At 43.8% G+C, this 21661-nt stretch overlaps 1 protein-coding gene across 3 annotated transcripts in view; it reads left to right on the top strand.

Moving 5' to 3' along the window:
- The window catches only part of DDR2 (discoidin domain receptor tyrosine kinase 2), a 150673-nt gene that overhangs the window by 43692 nt on the left and 85320 nt on the right, over positions 1-21661 (top strand). Inside the window, exon 1 of one of the 3 annotated variants that reach the window (XM_032317315.1) lies at positions 13139-13237. The exons of the other annotated variants lie outside the window; for them this stretch is intronic. The gene's annotated coding sequence lies outside the window, so the exon portion shown is untranslated. Of the gene's footprint in view, positions 1-13138; positions 13238-21661 lie in introns of those variants that run through there. 3 annotated transcript variants of the gene reach the window in all.

Raw genomic sequence — 21661 nt, 5'->3', positions numbered from 1 at the left:
GTCTGGGGGCATTTCTGATGCAGAAATTTCAAAGAGAATGTGCTTGGCCCAAAGGCTTGCACACAGTAGGCACTATGTGGGTAACAGTGGCATGGGTGGTGGGACTAGAGAGTTCAAGAAAGAGGCAAGATGACAGAGGGCCTTGTGTTCTGTGCTGGGACCACGATGGGGTGGAAAGGTAGCCCTTGGGGTTTTATCTAAGCAGTACAGAGGGAGAAATAGGCAGGGGGAAGGCCACCATCTGGGCACTTATTGGAATGTGTGAGTATGATTAAGTGGAAAGTATGTGTTGGATAAAGTTGGGAAGTGTGTGTGGGGGGCACATGAGTTGGAATATGTATGTGTATGTTTGGGTGATTGAATTGGAATTTAGGTGTGTGAGTGTGTATGTGTGGTATGTTGGAATGCTATATATTCTAGTGCATTGGAATGTGTGTGTGTGTGTGTGTGTGTGTGTGTGTACAAACTTCCCTAAGTGCAAGTGAGCAGTCAGGAATGCTTTCAAATACTCATTTATTCAGCCTGAAGGCATGTGAAGTACTCCCTATGCCTTACTCCTGATCACATGGTCCAACTCACAAGCAGAAATGGGCAGAAGAGCTCAGACCAGTACTTCCGTCCTGACTCATCCTAAGCTGCTTTCAGCCAAGTTCATTAATTGCTCCTTCCTCATTGCTCACACAGCATTTTCCTCTATAACAGTTATCACACCACTATTCTTAAGAGTTTATATAATAGTTTCCTTGCTAGCCTGTGAAATCCTTAAGGCTGGGAAAGTGTGTCATTTATCTCTCTTGTCCCCAGAGCCTAACTTACTCAGAAACATAGTAGGTTCTCAGCTAATGTTTGTTGAATAAACTAAAGGAAAACCTATTTAGCCAAAATTGGCTGGTTACATAGAAAATCTCATTGTTGCCTCCTGTGTTTTGGAAACAACAGTAATAATGGTTACTAATTTTTAAGAACCTACTATGTTCTAAGTACAATACCAAGTATATTATGTGCAATGTTTTTTTAAAGTCCCTGGAGTTTCAAAAATACTAGGCGGTCAGTATCATGACAGATGACAGGGGGAGGCCCAGTAGGATTAAGTCACTTGCAAGGTCACAGCTGGAAAGCAGAGAGCTGTGACTGGAACCAAAGCCTATGCCCTTGACTCATGTGTTCTCAATCCCGCCATTCCCCGTGGTGCCCTATCCCCAGCTCTCTCTTTCCTGCACAATGGGAAAAGTCACTGCTTTCCTGTGAGAAATAAAAGGGTTTAATTTGGTCAAAAGGAAGCAGTGTTTCCTCTGTGCTTAAGGGGGCTTGGCCAATCACGGAAAGGGAACCAAAAACAATATTATCCCAGAGACATGGCCAGTTTGGGTGAGATCCAGTTCTGGATGCTATGAGCTGGTTCCCAGGAGTACAGGAAGAATGATAATCATTCAGTTGAGAGCCAAGCTCATGGTGGGTTGGGGATAGAGATTCCCCTTCCCTCAAATGTGTTCCTTTTTCTTTTCTTTCCCAAGGATCCAGGCAGGACGCTGTCTACCCGCTGGGGAGCCACTTCCCAGTTCTACTGTTACTGGGGTGAAAACTTCTAATTTATTGTGGGTTTTCTTTGTCCAACTCTTTGTTGGTTACTGTGGTGGATTTAAACAAAATGACAAGGACTTTCTATCTCCAGTTTGCCTTGCATATATAGTTGGTATTCTATTAATATTCTATTTGTTGATGGCTTCTCATTGTCTGGTAACTCTTTGCAAGGCTCCATTCATGGATAAATTGTGGTTGATCTTTGCAGGCTCTTCAGCTCTTTTCTCAGTGGGTTTCCTCATTGTCATGGGCAACCCAGTGAGATGGAGTGAGCACAGAGGAGCTTCCTACAGGGACAGGTGGGAATATCCCAGGGAAGTCTTATAGCTGTTCCTTCCTTCCTGACTTTTCCATACTCTCCAGCTTGGATGACTCATCCACACAGTTCTTTCTATTTAACATCTTTGGGCTGAACAGCACCTCCCAGGCAGCCTTTCACCATGGGAACCAGGCAGAAGTGAGCATGGGGGCTATGAATTTTGGGGAAGTCAATGATTTCAGCACTCCAAGAAGTTGCCCTTCTTCTGAAAACCACTTCGTGGATATTATCTTTATTCTCTCAGCTTTAGGCTTACATCTGTAGATATGCTGTTCCTCACCTCTCTCATTTCACATTATTTATACTTGTGTTCTGGGGCATGGGCAAAGGTTTTTTTTATCTTTTAAAAATATTTAGAAGGGAGATGATGAAGAGTTTGGTCAACCTGCAGGGATGGGGGAATGAATTTGGTTTGACCTGAAGTTAGTAAAGTCCACTCACTGGGGAAACACTCAGTTCTGTAGACAGATCTTTCCATGCAGAATAGCCCTTAAACACACGGTTCTGACGCCAAACCAACTGAGTTCATGAATCAACTCTGCTACCTACTAGTTGTTGACCTTGGCAGGTTAACTAGTTTCTCTGAGCCTTAGTTTACTTGGGCACAAATTGGTGATAAGAATCATTCATACCTCATGGAGTTGTTGTGGGCATTAAATGGAGCAGTATACATAGAACCCTAAAAATAGTACATGACACATAGTAAACACTCATTAAAAAGCTATTATTAATGTTTGGTGGCTAAAGGCCTGTCCTACTTGGTGTGTCAACCTCTCTCAAATAAACAAACCCTCTGGGATTTAGTATTAGGAACCTAGGCTTAGAGAACATTAGGATGGGGAGGAACCTAGAGATTGTCCAACCTGAACACCAAACAGGAATGGAGGGCCTGGGGTCACAGACTGAGTGACTGAGGCATGAGAAAAGAGTGTCCAGACTGCTGCCCAGAACACGTTCCCCACAAAGCTGTCTGCTTTCCAGGTGTGACCTCTCATCTCCTTGTAAATCCATCTCCCATCAAGCACTAGTACAATTTCTGCGAGAGTCTCTCAGATAACCGTTGGTTATGTTCAAAGACCAGTGAAGTGAAGAAACTGCTGGTCTCCAACTTGGCTTTGCTGAGGGGAGCTCTGTGGAGTCTGAGAATCCTGCAGACCCTTGAGTAAAGGAGAAGTCCTGAGGTAATTTGACTTGGAATGAGAAATATACAAATTCTCAAAGACACAGATGAACATCCTATTTTTAATTCAAAGACTTGGGTAAACTGTTGTCATGATGCTCAGGTGTGTTCTTAACAAGAACAACACTTCCTAGCTAGTTTCTTTCTTGCCAAAGGCTTCAGTTCATTGGCCTCAGACATCATTACAATGACATTGGGGAAAATGGACTCCTTTGGGAAAAAGTGTAAAAATAATACAACCCAGCCTTAAAGAAGGTTCCCTTTCTGGGGGAGAGAACTTGACTCATCATCCTATCAGCTTGAATACACTCCAATCTTCTTCTGTCAACACAAAATTTTATTAAAATTATAGAGTTAGACATTTCTGAGAAAACTCTAGTCCTGTCCTTGGTTTAGTCAGGGACTTGCTGACTATTCTCTGAGAAGTCAGTCTGGCTTCTTTTGTGGGAGGAGTGTTGCATCCCGACAAATGTGAGCATTGGAATCTACTTCTGTAGATGAAGAAGATTGAGATTCTGTAGATTGGAATTCTACTTCTGTGATGGAGTGTGGTAGAATGGAGAGAACATCACGCTGAAGCCAACAGGTCTGGCTAGAAACCAGACTTTAAGACTGAACTCTGCTTACCCATGTACTGGATGACCTTGAAGAAGTGTCTTAACCTTTCTGGATCAATTTTCTAGATTTTCTAAAATAGATTACTGCCCCACAGCAGTAGCATAGGCTGTTTAATGTGCACTGTGCTCAGCCTTGATGAAGGCAGAAGATTTCTAGGGGCCCAAGCTAAAATCACATCTATATGGTCTTTAATAACTGTATTTTGGTCGATTGATTTATATAGTTTACAGTTGTTGATTGATTGAGAGTCTTTGTTGTTTCTCTTTATGCTGGTTCCTCAGGTCTTCTCCTCTCTGTGGTGACAGGGGTCACTTACCAGATCACTTTATTCTATTTTTATTTATCAAGTCATTGGAGTCCACCCAGATCCCAGGAGACCCTGCGTAGATGATGGGGGTGGTAGGAGTGTGAATGTTCCTGGCCCAGGGATGTTCACAGCTGAAGGAAGCCATGACTTGTGTGCAGAGCTCTGCTTCTCTGCGCTGAGTCATCCCATTAGCTGCTTCATTTCAAGGGAGAAAAGTTAATTTTGGGTCCTCTCTGGAACATTCAGGGAACTCTTGCCATATTCAGAATAGCCTCGAGCTATAACCTCATGAGGTCCCTGATGTGTCTTTGTGTCTTCTTTGGATCAAACCCAAGGTGCTGCCCTGTATTTTATCCACAGTGAGGGTGGAGGGTGGGGAAGGTCAATGTTTATCTTGTGGGCCTCACTTAAGCTGGACACTGCTGCTTTGTTGGCTCAGGCTGAAGTATGCTTCTCCTCTTTTAATTGCTTAGGGACTCTCCCCAGGCAATTGGTCTGCCAATGATTTTGGCCCCTGCATCTCAGGCCCTCTGGGATCATAAGGAGAGCACTATTTACCCCTGCCTGCCCCAACCCTGCAGCACTCAGTTATGAGGGGCATGCGCGGTTGCAAGAACTATCAGGCCAAACATCTAGCCCATGAACTGGAATTATACATCTCACCTTAGTGAGCAGGTGGACCTGTTAGAACATTTACAGCCCATGCCAAACAACTCCAGGGGCAAGAATCACAGAGTGTGCTTGCTGGCTAGCCCAGGGTGGTGAAGCATAGTGGGTTTAAGCAAGTGCACTGGAGCCAGATTGGGTTTAAATTCCAACTTCGCTGCTGCTTGGATGTGTTAATTTGGGAAAATGTATCTCAGCTTTCTAATTTGTAAAATAGGTATATATTGAAGGTTTTGAGGATATTATGTTAAAGATTAGACAAACTAATACTTTAGATTGAAACACATATTTCAAAAAACATATTTCACACATTGCTGATATTTTAACTATTTGGAATCTAGGACATAACAAAGAACACAGAATGCTCTAAAAATATGACTCAACTATATGCTGTCTGTAAGAAATTCACATCAAATGTAATGATATAGTCATGCTGAAAGGAAAAAAAAATTATGTCATGCAAATACTGACCAAAAGGAAGCAGGAGTGGCTGCATTAATAGATATGAAAATCCTCAATAAAATTAGCAAATATAATTCAACAATGTGTAAAAAGAATCATATGCTATGACCAAGTGGGATTTACTCCAGGTAGGCAAGTGTGGTTCAATGTGAAAAATCATATGGTCATATTAATTGATATAGAAATAGCAAAAACCCCTCATGATAAGACCTCTTAACAGTTTAGGAGTAGAAGGGACTAATGTCAACTAGATTCAAAGCATTTATAAAAAGTCTACAGCTAACAGTACACTCAACAGTGAAAGACCAAGTAATGAAAGATAATGCCATTTCTAATAACTCAAAAACACTAAAGTGTAAATTGAATAAAGCTTGCACAGAACTTGTATGCTAAAATTTATAAAGCACGAGGAAAGAAATCAAAAGAAGAGTTAAATAAATGGAGAGACATACTATGTTCATGAATTAAAAACTCAATATAGCCAAGATTCCAATTTTTCCCAAAGGACATACAGGTTTAACACAACTTCTATCAAAATTTTAACAGTTTTAAGAAGTCAAGGTAGACTAGATTATCCTAAAATTTAGATGAAAAGAGCAAGAAACAATAATAACTAGAATAATTTTGAAAAAGAAAAATGAAGTGGGAGAAATCAGTCTGTCTTATTTGAAGATATATATATAACTATCGTAATCAAGACTGGTACTGGCAGAAGAGTGGGCACATAATTCAAAGGAACACAACAGAGAATATAGAAATAAACCACAAAATAGGCCTCTGTGTAGCTTTATTTTGCAAAAAAGCTCTAGGCTCAGAGTCAGGAGGCCCATGTTTGGGTACCAGGACTAGTATTCACCCGCAGCATGGCCTTTGGTGAATGACTTCTTCCAGTTGTAAGTCTTTGATTCTGAGTCTACATCACTTTACTTTTTTTGTTTCAGTTTCCTGTTCTATTTAATAGGGAGAATCTGCCCTCTCTTGCTTCCAGCTTTCTGTTTGACAAGAGATGACAAAATACTTCCCAATTTTTACTTGTATAAAGAACTCTATAAGCAAAAGAACTGCTACATTGACTGTTGTAAACAGTACACCTCAATGAGATCTCTACTGTATGAAGCCAAATACCAAGCCATTTAATGTGTAATATGTCGATGTGGTTTTTTTCCTTCCCACCTAACACCATCTGCTCTTCATTTGGACTTATTAAGGAGCACAAGGAACAGGGCTCACACTCGAGGAGGTGTGATTAGAGTTCTCTAAGGCCCAAAGTTCTGATTTGGTAATGTGAACCTCTGAGAGTGTCTGTGAATAAGAGATTTTATAGCAGTTATGAGAGCTTCAGAGGGGTACCTAGCTGACTCAGTCAGTTAAGCCTCTGACTCTTAATCTCAGCTCAGGCCTTGATCTCAGGGTCATGAGTTCAAGCCCTGCACTGGGCTCCATGATGGGTGTGGAGCCTACTTAAAAAAAAGAAGAAGGAGAAGACAAGGAGAGGGAAGGAGAGAAAGAAAGGTGTTCAGGGATAGATGATATGTTTCCCAGTAAACTGCTTTTGCTTATGGGGACAGAACAGTCTTGAAATGATTCACCAAACCAACAATCAACCACCCAAAGAGGATTATATGTAAATTCGTGTTGTGTGGGTACTGGGAGGTTTGCAAGCCACGTATGTGGAATAAAGACACACAGATACACACACATACTCTCAAACACACAGACTAATAGCACCCATAGTACCAATGCTACCTTATGTGATTATTGCCATAAATATTCATGGTTAAAAGCAAGCAATAAAATTTAAGACACATATGATGTTAATAACACCCAAATTTGAACTGGGCCACAGAACTTTTCCCTCTCAAACTAAATACATTGAGAATAGAATAAAGCAGAAATAGTTGGGTTCTTTCACATAATATATAATAACAGTGGGACAACGGGGGTCCACTGCCTTAAAATAATTTCTCCATGTATCTTGTCATGGTGTGGTCACTATGATACTCTTATCAACAGTACATTTCTTTGTTGAGTCACTAAAATACAAATATGTTCTGAGGAGGGTCAACAGAATTATGTATAAACCACCTTCTTAGACTGGGAGGCAGTTTGCAGACCTGGGGGAAGGGTCTGACTCAAGGCTCATTCTCACTTGTATGACTTGTATGCTGAGGAAGCTGAAATGTGTGTATGATTTCTGAAGTCCTTTCCAGATTTTATATCTGAAGAGACAGGATGGTCTGTGGAGGAAGAGACCGTCTTATCAAAATCAATACTGTGAAATTCTACAGTGGTCATTTTTCTTAGCCTTCAACCCTTGCAGCCATCCTATAAAAGAAGGCTTTAGTAATGCCCCCATTTAGGGAGAAAGATTTTGTTTATTTATTTGAGAGAAAGAGCAGTGAAAGGGAGAGAGCATGAGCTGGAGTGGAGGGAAAGGGGCAGAGGGAGAAGCAGACTCTCTGGTGAGCAGGGAGCCTCATGTGGGACTTGATCCCAGGACTCTGGGATTATGACCTGAGCTGAAGGCGGACACTCAACTGACTGAGCCACCCAGATGCCCCTATAACCCTTGTTTTTCAGATAAAGAAAGTGAAGCAGAGAGATGCTATGACTTGCCCAGGGTCACGTGGCTATAAAGTGGCACAGCTGGGTTTCATGTCCCTATAGTGTAGGGCACACATCACAGACATTCATTTCAGTCCCAGGAATTCTGGACAAGCAAAAAAGAAAGAGAGGCCGGGTATTCCTCAACCTCTTCGCCCCACAGAGCCGTAAGAGCGCCTAGAGCTTTGTATAGGTCCTCAGTAAACATCCATCACTCTTGTTGTTGATGATGACATGTTTGTTGGGTTGTGTTCATTTCAGCCTCCTGGGTTGCTGCGAGTGTAGCAAAGCTGACCATGTTCAGCTTCATTTTTTTTGTTGTTGAAATTATCCACACAAAGTGAAGGTTCTGGTTAAGGGCACAGGGAGGCTCCTTACAGAGTAGAAAGTGGGAATACCCAGAGCAAGAGGAAGACAATGAGATTGCCAGGCCTTGAGCTAGTCTGTCCTCTCTTCTGCCTGCCATTGTCTTCATTCCCTGACTGGTAAAGTGGTCCTGCTGGGTTCCTGTGAGACCGAGTTGTACCTCTCTCATGTCCCTCCAAGGCGCTGTGAATGTGGTAGAAGGAAGAGGAGACAAGTCATTACCTAGACCAGGAATACTGACAATGGTTTGCTTGATTCCTGTTTGACTAGTACACTTGTCTCAAGCCTAAGAACGAGTGTGGCCACCAAGGCCATAAAATGGCACCGCTGTTTGACTCGCTTTCCCTCTTATCGGTACATTGGCAGCTAATGACTCCCTAGCAATGTTGACAGCTCATTTATTATTTCCCAATGTGACCATGACAGAATAGCATTGTTGCTTTGCTTTGAACTTCTACTTGAGTTTTGTTTTATTCATTTTATTTTAGTTTTTTAGTTATGCGTATTGTTGAAAGGATATAATCTTTAGAGGTGTTTTCCCAGCTGTCTTAGGAAAAGAGCTCTGATCTTGGAGCCAGTAGACCTGGGTGTTCTAGTCTCAGTTTTAGTTTTAACTGACTGTCATCCTGTAATCATACTCTGACCTGTGTTCTCTTGTGACCCAGATTTCTGGTGTGGATAGAGGAAATGCCAGATGCACTGAGGCAGAGGACATGCTGTCTGCGCCATGGAGGGGATGGGGAGAGGTTGAATTCTAAGACCTCGACCTTGTTAATTCTGGCCAAATTGCAGTTACACACCTTATCCCACAATGAATAATGAGTATTCGGGATACACATGCCAAGCATTCGTGGGATAGGAAGGTGGATCCTTTTTGTGGGTACCCTTTAATATTTTGGTACAATCAGAGAAGCAAAACATGATGTAGGTAAGCATCTGGTGTTTTCACTCACAGCTTTTTGAAACTGCAACCCAATCTAGTAAAAGTTTCCAGGCTGACTCAGTGCAAAGGTGATTGTTTTGGAAAATTTGAATGAGATTGGTTTGGGCAACTTCAGTGTTATGCAAGTAAAGGGATGGGGGCACTTGAAAGGATCTTTGCTTTGGACTCAAGCAATGGGAATATTTGAGCATGGGTCAAGAGGGAGTTTAGGGAGATGAACATATTTCTCCAGTGCAAGCACCAGCGCATGCAAATGGGCACAGTCTTTTGTTCTGTTCAGTGTGAGACTTCTTTTTAAGTCCTTCCCCCACTTTGCACAGATACCTTTACTGCCTAGCGTAAGTGGTGTGTTAATCATAGCTAACTGTGTATGTTGCTTCCTAGTCATCAGATAAATTACCCATGTTCTCTCATTTAGTCTCATGGAAGCCATGTGTGGGAGATATCATTGTTATATTGTACTGATAAGGCAACTGAGGCACAGAGAGGTCAAGTGTCTCACTCAGGGTAAATGAGTGGGTCAGCTGAGATTTGAACTCAGGTAGGGCCAGTCTGTAGAGACTAACCTCATAAATACAGCGCTACACTAGCTCTATAAAATACACAAGTTTATTGATTTTCAGCCCTGTTCGTTGAAAAGTGTTTATACACCACCCCTATTAAAAATCTGAGCTGTGTGTTATGAATCTGTCCGTAAGAAAGACTCTGCCATGACTCACAAAGGAGGGGCGTCTGGGGGGTGCGTCAGGAGACACGATCATCCGAAAGCTGTCCTGGGTTGAACTGAGCCATTGGGGCTGCCAGAACACTGGCTGGAGAAGGTCCAGGGAAGTGCAAAGCGGTGGAAGGTAACCCGAGAGTGCTCAGCTCCCAGCGTGTTCCTGGCACCCAGCACCTGTGGCTCTGCCGATTCTGGCTGAGAACCAGCCTGGTGGTGTGGGCTCTCCTCAGGCTTTTGCCGGTGGATGGGTACCTTGGTGGCTTTGTGTCCACCCATGATGGAGACCCAGACCCTCGGGTCCATTCACAGTGTTCTGCCAGAAAATTGCCTCCATTCTTGTTGAGTGACCCAAGTCTTTAAAATCAGTCCAGTTGACTGGGCTTTGTTCCAGTCATCAGTGATGAATTTATGTGCTGTTCTGTGCATCTCCTTAGGCTGGTGTCAGGGCCGGACCGTGGGCTGGGACCATGGCTCTGGGGCCACTTGCAATGCAGTTCAGTGCTGCAAGGATAGTCAATAGAAAGATAACAATACGTGGTCATTTCGCCAAGTCCATGACTTTGCGCATCTATTCACGTGGGCACCCACCACACATGGTGATGGCCAACACTTGCAGTGCCGTCCAAGTGCCCTGTTGGGGGGTGTAGTCACTAAACTCATTGTTGGGCACCTGGGAGGTTCAGTCAGTTAAGCAACTGCCTTCTGCTCAGATCATGATCTCAGGGTCCTGGGACTGAGTCCCGCATCGGGCTCCCTGCTCAGCCTGCTTCTCCCTCTCCCTCTGCTCCTCCCCTCAGCTCAGGGTGTCTCTCTCTTTCACAAAAATGAATAAATAAAATCTTTAAAAAAACCAAAAAAACAAAATTCATTGTAAATTGAAGAAGTGTAGGCACAGAGAGTAAATAAATTATCGCAGGTCATCCAGTAAACAAGTAGAGGAAGGAGGATTGAAATCCCAGCCGCTAAGGCCCAGCATCTGTGCTCTCGGCCACCAGGCTATCCCACCTCACCTCCACTTGGCTTTCTATGGGATAAAGTGATAAATAACAGAGGACCTTCCCTCAAAGACTGTCTCACTGACTTGGGTTTTTGGTGGTCTCTGAGTAGACTTTAAGTCGATGGACTTCTGGAAAAGATGTGAAGTGTCATTTATAAGTAAAGCTTCAGGTATGGCCTCAGGTTCATTTTCCAAAGAGCTTACTAACCATGAACACAGATGACAATGCTGAGTCATTAGGCAGTAAGGTCGTTTTGACCCATCTCATCATTTGTGGTGTAATAATAACGGCCCCTGCAGAGCGGACACGTCCTGTGAGCTGGGCACTTGGGAAAACCTTCACATTTTATTCCTTGTTTGCTCCTGATTGCCCCTGGGGAGTGGACCCTGATTATCCCCACTTTATGGAGGAGGAAACTGAGTTCCAGGAATGGTATATAACCTACCCAAGGTCCCACCATTAGTAACTGGTAAGGCTGGCTCAGGCTCCCTAGCAGTCTGGTTCCAAAGCCCCATGTTCTTAATTAGCCACTGCTCCAGGGTAGAAAGATTGCTGGGTTTGGGGTTAGGACACTCACAGTGGCCCTGCCAAAATGTCGACATGCCCAATGCTGATCAAGTCACATCTTTTCTTTGGTTCTCATTCATTCATTCATTCATTCAACAACTACTTCTAGCTTACCTACTGGTATGTACCAGTGAGTAAGACAGACTTGGTCCACGCTGGTATAGAGCTTAGGGTGAAATGTTCAGTTTTCTTATCTGTAAAAGGTGAGAATTAAAATGTGTTAAAATAGTTCTCATCCATTTGAAATCCCATGCCTCTTTTTATAAAACATTATTCCTTCCTTCCTGTTCTTTGAAATTTCTGAGTAAGTGAATTACCATGACTAAAAATAAGTTAAATCAATTATAATATTGAGTAATTTTTGTTTGAATCACGCTGGTCCTCATCCCTACCCCGAGGGTGATTCTGATACACTGCCTACCCTCTACCCCTCGCCACCCCCAAGCCTGGGCAGTCTTTCAGGGAAGAATCATGGCGATGGTATTTTCACTTTAACAACAAAGGGATCTACAGTTAATTTTTTAATTGCTTGGAAATGCCGGGGGTTGTGTCTTTTTTATTTGTTTTCATTCTTTTGCTAGGTTTTGGCCCTCCGGTGTGCGCAGCAAATAAAACTTCACTCATTCCTTTTACTGAAAACCCCCTTACCCCCACCGGGCATCATTGTGAGTCATGAATTGTCTCACCAACGGACATTTCCTCATCCTGTTTGTAGGAGGAACACCAAGGGACGTGCCCGTGCGTCTGACACGGGGACCCACAAGCTCCTCCTCATTTGGGGGCCTTGTGAGGGAGATGAACTTTTGGCTCTGCAAAGTGTCTGGGCAGTTTTTACTGAGATTTGCGTAGGAGGCCATACTTCACAGACCTCTTAGGAGCTCCATCTGGCTCAGAATGCCTCCCGGGGCTGGGCTTCTCCAGCAACCCTCCTCGCCCTTGACTATACACAAACTATGTGTTGTTCTCTTGTCATTTCATGGACGCGTAAGCTCCTGGGGACAGTGTCACCACACAGAGTAAATGAGCACCACATACTTGCTAGCTGGACTGAGGAGTGGAGAGCAGGATTCTTTAAAAATCTTTTTTATTTTGGTAAGAACACGTAACATGAGAACCACCCTCTTAAAAAATTTTTAGTGTACAGTATGTTATTATGTACAGTACACAATGTTGGACAGCAGATCATTAAAGACTGTTCATCCTACTTAACTGAAACATTATGCCTGTTGATTAGTAACTCCCCCTTCCCCTCCTTGCCTGGCCTTCAGCAACCACCATTCCAGGCTCTGATTTTACGGATTTGACTGTTTTAGATTCCTCCTGTAAATGGATTCATGCCGTACTTGTGTTTCTGCTTTTGGCTTATTTCATGTAGCATGATGTCAGTTATAATGGGAAGAGTTCATTTACTTATGTTCTAAAAGGAGTGATAGGTATGAAAAAAAAATGCAGTTTAATTCAACAGCCATTGGTGTGGGCATGAGATTCAGCGCTGTTGTCTAGAGACGAAGGAGACCCGTGTCTAGCGATGTGCAGGCAGGTGTTTAATGGGGGGGGGGGCTCTGTGGGGCTCTGTAGCCTTGCTGATTTCCATAGCATGAAAAGCATCTCACCGTGGTTAATTTCCAACCGCCCACATGATGTCAGACTGGCTCGCAGAGCTCTCCAACGTGTAAGAGCTCTCCTGAGGCCCTACAGTCTCGTCCTGCCCCTACCACCACTGTTTTCAAAAAGTTGTCAGTTTAGACTCTGACATAGGTAAGAGGCAGGTGCAGTGTGATAAGGCAGAGAGGGGCAGAATGTACCAGGTAGGAAAGCATCAGGAGGACAGAGATTCCATTTTGTGGTGGAGACATCCACGCAGGGAGCTGCAGGGACAGGAAGGACGTGTGGAAAGGCCCACAGGTAGGCGGGGCTGGGGACCTTCAGGGCCCCTCCACTGGGATCAGGTCAAGGGGAAGTGCCTTGGAGGTCCCTCATGACCTAGGCTCACCTCACCGGGCTCACTTTTCTCCCATGTTGAGCGGCACAAACTTGTTCCTCCAGCCGGTCCAGCCCAGGCTTGGGAACACAGCCGTGCCTTGGCTCACACTGGTCTTCCCATCTGGAAAGCAGTTTCCCATCACCCCATCTCCTGACTTTCCTCCTGCTCCTTTACCACTCTTCCAGATTACAGAAAACTCCAACCAGCAGGGAAAAGGTGTAGAAAGTGGGTTCCATCAAACTTAGGAATTTATGTTCTCCAGCAGTCACCGGGAGAAGGTGAAAGGCAGACAACAGAGGCAGAAAAAAATATTTGCAGCCTTTGTAAGCACTGACGGGCTTTTACTGGAACGTGGAGGCAATGCAGGAAGAGAAGGACAGAAAGCAGGGGCGAGGCGGGAGCTCACAAGAGTGGGTGTCCCAGTGGCACGGATGAGAAGGTGCTCGTCTGTATGAGTTAGTCCCTAGCAGGTGAGACACCACAACACACCCACCCAAATGGCCAAAACGAATTAAGCCTGCACTGCCTAATGTTGTGGAGGATTTGGAGACGTGGAAAATAACGTATATTGCAGCTGAGAGTTGAATTTGCTACAATCATTTCAAAAACTTTTGGGCTGTGTTTACTAACATTGAACATATGCGTACCCTGTGACCCAGCAATGAGTGTTCTAGATATATAGCCAAAAACCACACACATAGTTCACCCGCAGGCAGGTACTGGAAGGTTGATAGAGAATATCAGTAGCAACGGCTCCCAGTGGGGAATACCCAGATGCTATCAAGAGTAGAAAGTAATGGGACCCCTAGGTGGCTCAGTGGGTTAAAGCCTCTGCCTTCGGCTGGGGTCATGATCTCGGGGTCCTGGGATCGAGCCTCGCATCAGGCTCTCTGCTCCGCAGGGAGCCTGCTTCCTCCTCTCTCTCTCTGCCTGCCTCTCTGCCTACTTGTGATCTCTCTCTGTCAAATAAATAAACAAAATCTTTAAAAACAAAAACAAAAACAGTAGAAAGTAAGTTATGATTCCACTCCCACGGCGGAATCCTATACAGCCACAAAAAAGAATGAAGTGTTGTTTGAACAACAGTGGAGATGAAACTCACAAACCTAATCTGAATGAAAGGGGCCAGACACGAGAGGATACAAAAGGAATTATTCTGTTTTATAGAAAGTTCAAAACCAGGCAAAACTCTTGATGGAGTTAGAAGTCAGTCTCCTGGGAACTCGGGGGAAGAGTAAGGTGGGTGGTGTCTGGGAGGGTCAAGTTGGAAGACTTTGATGGTGTTTTATTTCTGGCCCTTAGCTACCTGCGTAGGGTTTGTGTACCTCTCTGTATATCTTACATTTTCATTAACTGAAAAACAAAGGAGCTGCTGAATGGAAGTGTTAGAAATAGAGGGCAGTGTGTGTTTTTCTAGACTGCTTCTGTGTTTTCTCTTTTAGCATTTTCTATTTTTACGAATTTAATCTTTAGACAAAATATATTGAGAATGACTGTGCCAGGAACTATGTGAGATACCGAGGATAAAAAAGGGAACAAAATAGAAGAAAAAAAAAAAAAAACTGCTGCTCTCAGGGAGCTCCCATTCCCATGGGGCCAGGAAGGCAATTGAATAAACAAATCATAAAATGTGAGGTGGTGATGAGTGCTACGAACTAATATGGGGGATAAGGGGATAGGGAGTCATGAGCTGCGGTGAGGATTTGGGCACCAATTAGGTATCGTTTCATATCTAGTAGACAAAGACATTGTGATAGGGCAGCATTTGAGCAGGGACCTGAATGTGGTGACAGAAGGAGCCCAACAGGAATGTGGGGAAAGAGCACTGTGGGCAGAGAGAACAGCAAATGCAAAGGCCCTGTGGTGGGATCCCTGGCTTCCCCCATCAGAAAACTGGGTCCCAATTTTGTCTTCTCTCTTTCCTCTGGCCCCATATTCAAACCAGAACACTAATCCATTTGCTTCCCTACCTAAATATCTCTTAATTTTTCCACTTTTTCTCCATCTTCACTGTTGTTGCCTGTTTGGGGAATAGTTTCTTAACTCTGTCTTCCATTCTCCCACTTTTTTTTTTTTTTTTTTGGTTTGAAAGTAGAAAGGGCTCCTCTTTATACTTATACTTACTCCCCTATATACTTATACTTACTGCCCTTTATACTTAGATCAAATGCCCTACTTTCCTCTCTGGTGTCCTTTCTTGCTGCTCATGCCTTGCCGCCCATGCTCGAGTCATGCCAAAACGATAACCTTCCTCAGCTTCCCGTTGAGCCCTCTGGACTCTGAGCTTTTCCCTCTTGAGAATGCCCCTGCTTATAGCAATCCTTCCCCTCCTCACCTGCTCATTCCGAGTTTTGCCCATCCGACACATCTTAACTTAGATGTTATTGATGCTGGGACTTTTTCCTGCCCCTTAACCCTGGCCACGTGTCCATCCCACTGGTGTCTCCCCATCATGGCTGGCTTAGATTATTCTGTACCTGCCTTTATTTTCCTGAACTTCCCACTAAACTCCATGACACAGGAGGGAGGGAACTCTACTTTGTATCTCACTGCTTAGCATAGTTCCTGACCTTTAGACATTGTTCAATAAATGTTAAATGAATGAATGCATGTTGACGTAGATCCCTATGATACTAAACAAGTCTTGTAGTACTATTATGGTAATCGATGAAACGGTTTTACAGTTAACACAATCTTTGTCAAGACACAAAAGCCAGACCTGCTGGGTTTAGATTCTTATTCCTGGTAATTCTGTGTTCCATAATTTCCCAAACACAGAAATATTATCCATCAACTTTTAACTTTACCTTATTTCACTCAGTCATACGTAAAACATCAATTCAGAGAACTTTGAATCTGTGAAAACATTCAAATGCAGAGACCCCAATGTGTTTCTCCGGCAGCAAAGCAATATGATTATTGTGACTTATTTCTAGAGCTGAAACTTAATTTCTAGAAAACAAAATCAGAGTTAGACTTTATTAGTCTTGTCGGGTTTGGGGCATGCTAGGTGGAGTTCTTTCCAATATATCACAGCTCCTTCATATGGAAATGAAAGCTTTTAACATGAAGAGAGAGTGGGAGGCACAAGAAGGACTGAGTAGCCCTTTTTATACCCACAACTCACCCACGTGAGAGGGGATGCTCCTGATCCCTCTTGGCATGAGGGTCAGAAGAGAGCTGAGCAAGGACTTCAGCTGGGCCTGGGGCACTGAGCCAGAGTCTCTCAAACTGACTTTTAAAAATTGTATCAACAGGATGATTTGGAGAATTATAAATGTTTAAGCATCAGATGCATCTGTAGCTCCTGTCTGTTAAGCACTTGCTGTGTTCCAGGCCCTGTAACTGTTTCAAAAAGACCATCTTGTTTAAGTTTAATCCAGTCATATGGGATCAATACCATTTATTCCCATCCTGCAGATGAGGAAAGTAGGTCTAGAGAGATTGAGTGATTTGCCCTAGGTCACACAGCAGATCGGTGGTAGTACTGAACTATGAACCCATTCCTTATTTTATTTTATTATTTATTTTAAATCCAGTATAGCTAACATACAGTGTCATATAAGTTTCAGGTGTGCAATGTAGTGATACCATTCTGTACATCACCCAGCTGCTCATCACAAGTGCCCACCTTCATTCCCCCACCACCTCCCTTCTGGTGACCTTCAGTTTGTTCTCAATAGTTAAGAATCTGCTTCCTGGGGCACCCGGGTGGCTCAGTGGATGAAGCATCTGCCTTTGGCACAGGTCATGATCTCAGGGTCCTAGGATTGAGACCTGCGTTGGGCTCCCTGCTCAGCAAGGAGCCTGCTTCCCTCTCTCTCTCTGCCTGCTTCTCTGCCTAGTTGTGATCTCTCTCTCTCTCTCTCTCTCTGTCAGATAAATAAATAAAATCTTAAAAAAAAAAAAAAGAATCTGCTTCTTGGCTTGTTCCTCTTTCTCTTTTTCCCTTTGGTTGTTTTTTTCATTTGTTGCTTTGTTTCTTAAATTCCACATATGAGTGAAATCATGTGGTGTTTGTCTTTTTCTGACTGACTTATTGTACTTAGCATTACACACTCTAGCTCCATTCACGTCATTGCAAATGGCAATATTTTATTCTTTTTATGGTTCAATAATATTCCGTTGTGTACACATCTCATCTTCATCGGTTCATCAGTGGATGGACACTTGTGCTGCTTCCGTATCTTGCCTGTTATAAAAAAAATGAAGTTATAAACATGAATTCATGTTTTTGTATTTTTGGGGTAAAAATACAGTAGTGTGATTACTAGATCATAGAGTTGTTCAAGTTTTAACTTTGTGAGGAGGCTCCATACTGTTTTCCAGAGTGGCTGCGTCAGTTTGCATTCCCACCAGCAGTGTAAGAGGGTTCCCCTTTCCCCACATCCTCACCAACACCTGTTGTTTCTTGTGTTGTTGATTTTAGGCATTTGGACAGGGGTGAGATGGTATCTCATTATAGTTTTGATCTGCACTTCCCTGATGCTGAGTGATGTTGAGTATCTTTTCATGTGTCCATTGGCCATCTAGGCATTTTCTTTAGAGAAATATCTGTTTATTTCTTCTGCCCATTTTCATTTATTTATTTATTTTAAATATTTTTATTTATTTATTTGAGAGAGAGAGAGAGAGAATGAGAGAACATGAGAGGGGAGAGGTCAGAAGAAGAAGCAAGCAGACTCCCCGCTGAGCAGGGACCCCCCCCCCCCCATGTGGGACTCTATCCCAGGACTCCAGGATCATGACTTGATCCAAAGGCAGTTGCTTAACCAACTGAGCCACCCAGGTGCCCACTTCTGCCCATTTTTAAATTGGACCATTTGGTTTTTGTTGTTGAGTTGTATTAGCTCTTTATATATTTTGGATACCAACCCTTTATCAGATATGTCATTTGCAGATATCTCCTCTAATGCTATTGGTCGCCTTTTAGTTTTGTTGATTGTTTCCTTTGCTGTGCAGAGGCTTTTTATCTTGTTGAAGTCCCAGTAGTCTATTTTTGCTTTTGTTTCCCTTTCCTCAGGAGACATATCTAGAAAAATATTGCTGTGGCCAATGTCAGAGACCTGACTGCCTGTGTCCTTTTCTAGGATTTTTATGATTTCAGGTCTCATGTTTAGGTCATCGATTTTGAGGTTTTTTGTGTGTGTGGTGAAAGAAAGTGGTCCAGCTTCATTCTTTTGCATGGAGCTGCCTGGTTCCCCCAACACTATTTCTTAAAGAGACCCTTCCCCATTTCCTGCTTTGTTGAAGATGAACGGACTGTATAATTGCCGGTTTATTTCTCTATTTTCTATTCCATTCCATTGATCTATGTGTCTATTTTTATGCCAGTGCCATACTCTTTTGATTACCACAGCTTTATAGTATAACTTGAAATCTGGAATTGTGATGCCTACAGTTTTGCTTTTCTTTTTGAAGATTCCTTTGGCTATTTGGGGATCTTTTGTGGTTCCATACAAATTTTAGAATTGTTTGTTCTAGTTCTGTGAAAAATGCTGTTGGTATTTTGATAAGGATTGCATTAAATGTGTAGATTCCTTTTGGTGCTATAGACTTTTTTTTTCAAGATTTTATTTATTTATTTGATAGATAGAGCAACTGTGAGAGAGAGAACACAAGCAGGGGGAATGAGAGAGGAAGAAGCAGACTTTCCACCAAGCAGGGAGCCCCATGCGGGGCTCGATCCCAGGACGCTGGGATCTTGACCTGAGATGAAGGCAGATGCTTAACCACTGAGCCACCCAGGTGCCCTGGTACTATAGACATTTTAACAATATTTGTTCTTCTGATCCATGAACATGGAATGACTTTCCATTTCTTTGTGTGGTCTTCAATTTCTTTCACCATTTCCTCTTTCTAATCATTAGGTTGCATGGCCTCCCATATTGAAAAATAAACCAACTAATTCTAGAGATAAATACATCTGATTTTAGGGTGTCTGTTGCTGTGGATTATTCATGGCCTAATCCACATGTTATGCTCCAGTACTGGTTAAAAGATAAGAGAGTTGTGATAGCAAATTCCCTGCAAATGTGGGCATCTGACCTACAGAAGACACTTTTTCACCATGTAGCTCCAAAATAAGCTTCACTAAGCAAGGGTTCATAGCAGAAGATCCTTCAATTGTGGGCAGGGTGGGTAAGTGTAATCTTTGAACAAAAAGAGTCTCCGCTCTGGAGAAATTGTGATCCGGGAGAGGAGGAGGGAGCGAGTAGCGGCCCTCCTTCCCTCTCTGGCCCCTGGGCTCCGCTCTGGCCAAGGGTGTGTTTGTTTGGCTGTGATTCTTTTCCTTCAGTTTCCCTCTCTAGGTGTCATGTTTCATGAGCTCCAGGCTCCCGCCTGTGTCAGCCTCAGCCTCTGGCTTTAATCGCTGCTCCTTGGCCAAAGCTGAGTGAGGGTTTGCAAACCGACACTGATTGGATGCATATTTGCTGGGGGCGATTGCTGGACACGCACCTCACCAATCCCTAGCCCCCAGTAACACTGACAGCGACACCCTCCTGGTTGGAGCCCAAACCACTGCCTTATTAAGAGAGGCCCCTTTCCTCTCTGCTCCCACCCACACCCTTGCTGCTGGCCCACGCTTCCTGTGGCAATCAGAGGTAGGCCTTGCACCTCACAGCTTTCTTCCCGGCCCTGCTCTCCGCCCGCAGCCAGTTTCCTTGCACAGAAAGTACCAGAGGTTCCAGAATTCACTTCCCTACCTCTGGACCTTGAGTTCCTGTCCTTAGCAGGTCAGAATCTCCACTGCCTGCTGAGGTTTCCCTCGAACCAGTGCCCCCTCCTTCTTTGGAGTCTCCTGTCCCCAGTCTGGCTGTGGGGTGGGGTGGGAGGACAGGTACATCTGATTCTGGTTATCATTTCAGGGGGAGAACATAATGGAGAAGTAATGACCTGTTTATAAGCGACTCTCTTGGTTCCCTTATTTGTTGAGTTCATAGGATTCGTGGATCAGGAATTTGGTGAGAGTGTATGTCTGTTACAAGAGATGGAATTAAAGACAGGCTTTTAAAAAAGGATTTTATTTATTTATTTATCTGTTTAGTTAGAGAGTGAGAGCGGGGGGAGGGGAAAAGGAAGAGGGAGAATCCCAAGCAGACCCCGTGCCCTGCAGGGAGCCCAACACCAGGCTTGATCTCAGGAATCCCAAGATCATGACCTGAGCCAAAATCAAGGGTTGTACGTTTAACCAGCTAAGCTACCCAGGTACTCCTTAAAGATGGTTTTTAAGAAGAATCAAGGACTGCCTCCCGGAAGGGCACAAAACAGCTCCCCGACTGGACCGAAAGTAGCGTCCTGGGTAGGTCGTCAAATCCAGATCCGAAGAACCTCCTGGCAAGGAGAAATTGAGACTGCAGAATCTCACAAATGTGCTGAATGCAAAGAATCCCCCCAAAGATTATGACTCAGACAGCATCAGGACGTATGCAGAGGAACGTGTTCTGGGGAGAGATGGGCTCTGACAATTTTGCATGCTAACCCAGACTGCCTCTTGTTGGAGTGAGGGAGAGGGGCTCTTTGTTTTGGGGATGTTTGTTTTTGCTGCCAAGGTCTTGTCATGTCATGAGTGTTTAATATATATGAGCCCAAGCCAGGTCCTATGGGGAGTCAAATATCTTTACTGCGAAATGAGACAAACCCCAATTCTTTAAACAGCACCAGTTGTAATAGTAAGACTTGAGGCTAGACACTGTTCTACATATTAACTTGTTTCTCTTTCCTGATGCTCCTCTGGGACGGTATTGTGGTTAGCGTCCAGTTCTTAGATAAGGAAACTGAGGCACGAGAGCTCTGTGACTCACTTAAACTCACCCAGCTAGTAAAGGTCTGCGTTGAGATTTAAAGCCGTGCTGGGCTGCCTGCTCAGGATGTTGAAGGGGGAGATGGTAGCATCGATCAGGCTTGGGCTATCTGTTCCCAATCCCAAGAATCTCCACTTCCTAATAATAAAGACAACAACAGCCAGCTACAGAGACCCTCTCTGAGATTGAGAATAGAACCTACTAATTTGTTGGTGACCGATGTTTACAGTTTATCTTGTCTATGTGCACGAGAACTGTCACAGGACACTGTTCTGAATGAAAATTGACCACTGTGGGTGTGTGGGGGGACTGAGAAGCAGGGGGGACAGCTGGGAGTCAGGGAGATGGGACAAATGGCAAAGCTCTGTGGGATACTATGGCCAGGGATCTGGTTCTCAGAAGCTGTCCAGCTAGACACTCTGCTTATCAGAGGGGATCAACCCCTGGCCATGAACATGCTTGTTCAAAATGTTGGGAGAGGCACGGTCTGAGACTCATACAGGATGCCTAACCCCCTGCTCCCTTAGGCCTGCCTGGCAT

The sequence above is a fragment of the Mustela erminea genome, chromosome 17, assembly GCF_009829155.1.
Source record: "Mustela erminea isolate mMusErm1 chromosome 17, mMusErm1.Pri, whole genome shotgun sequence".
NCBI classification, from domain to species: domain Eukaryota; kingdom Metazoa; phylum Chordata; class Mammalia; order Carnivora; family Mustelidae; genus Mustela; species Mustela erminea.
Note: the sequence above shows the minus strand (reverse complement) of the source record. Positions and strands in the feature narration are given on the sequence as shown.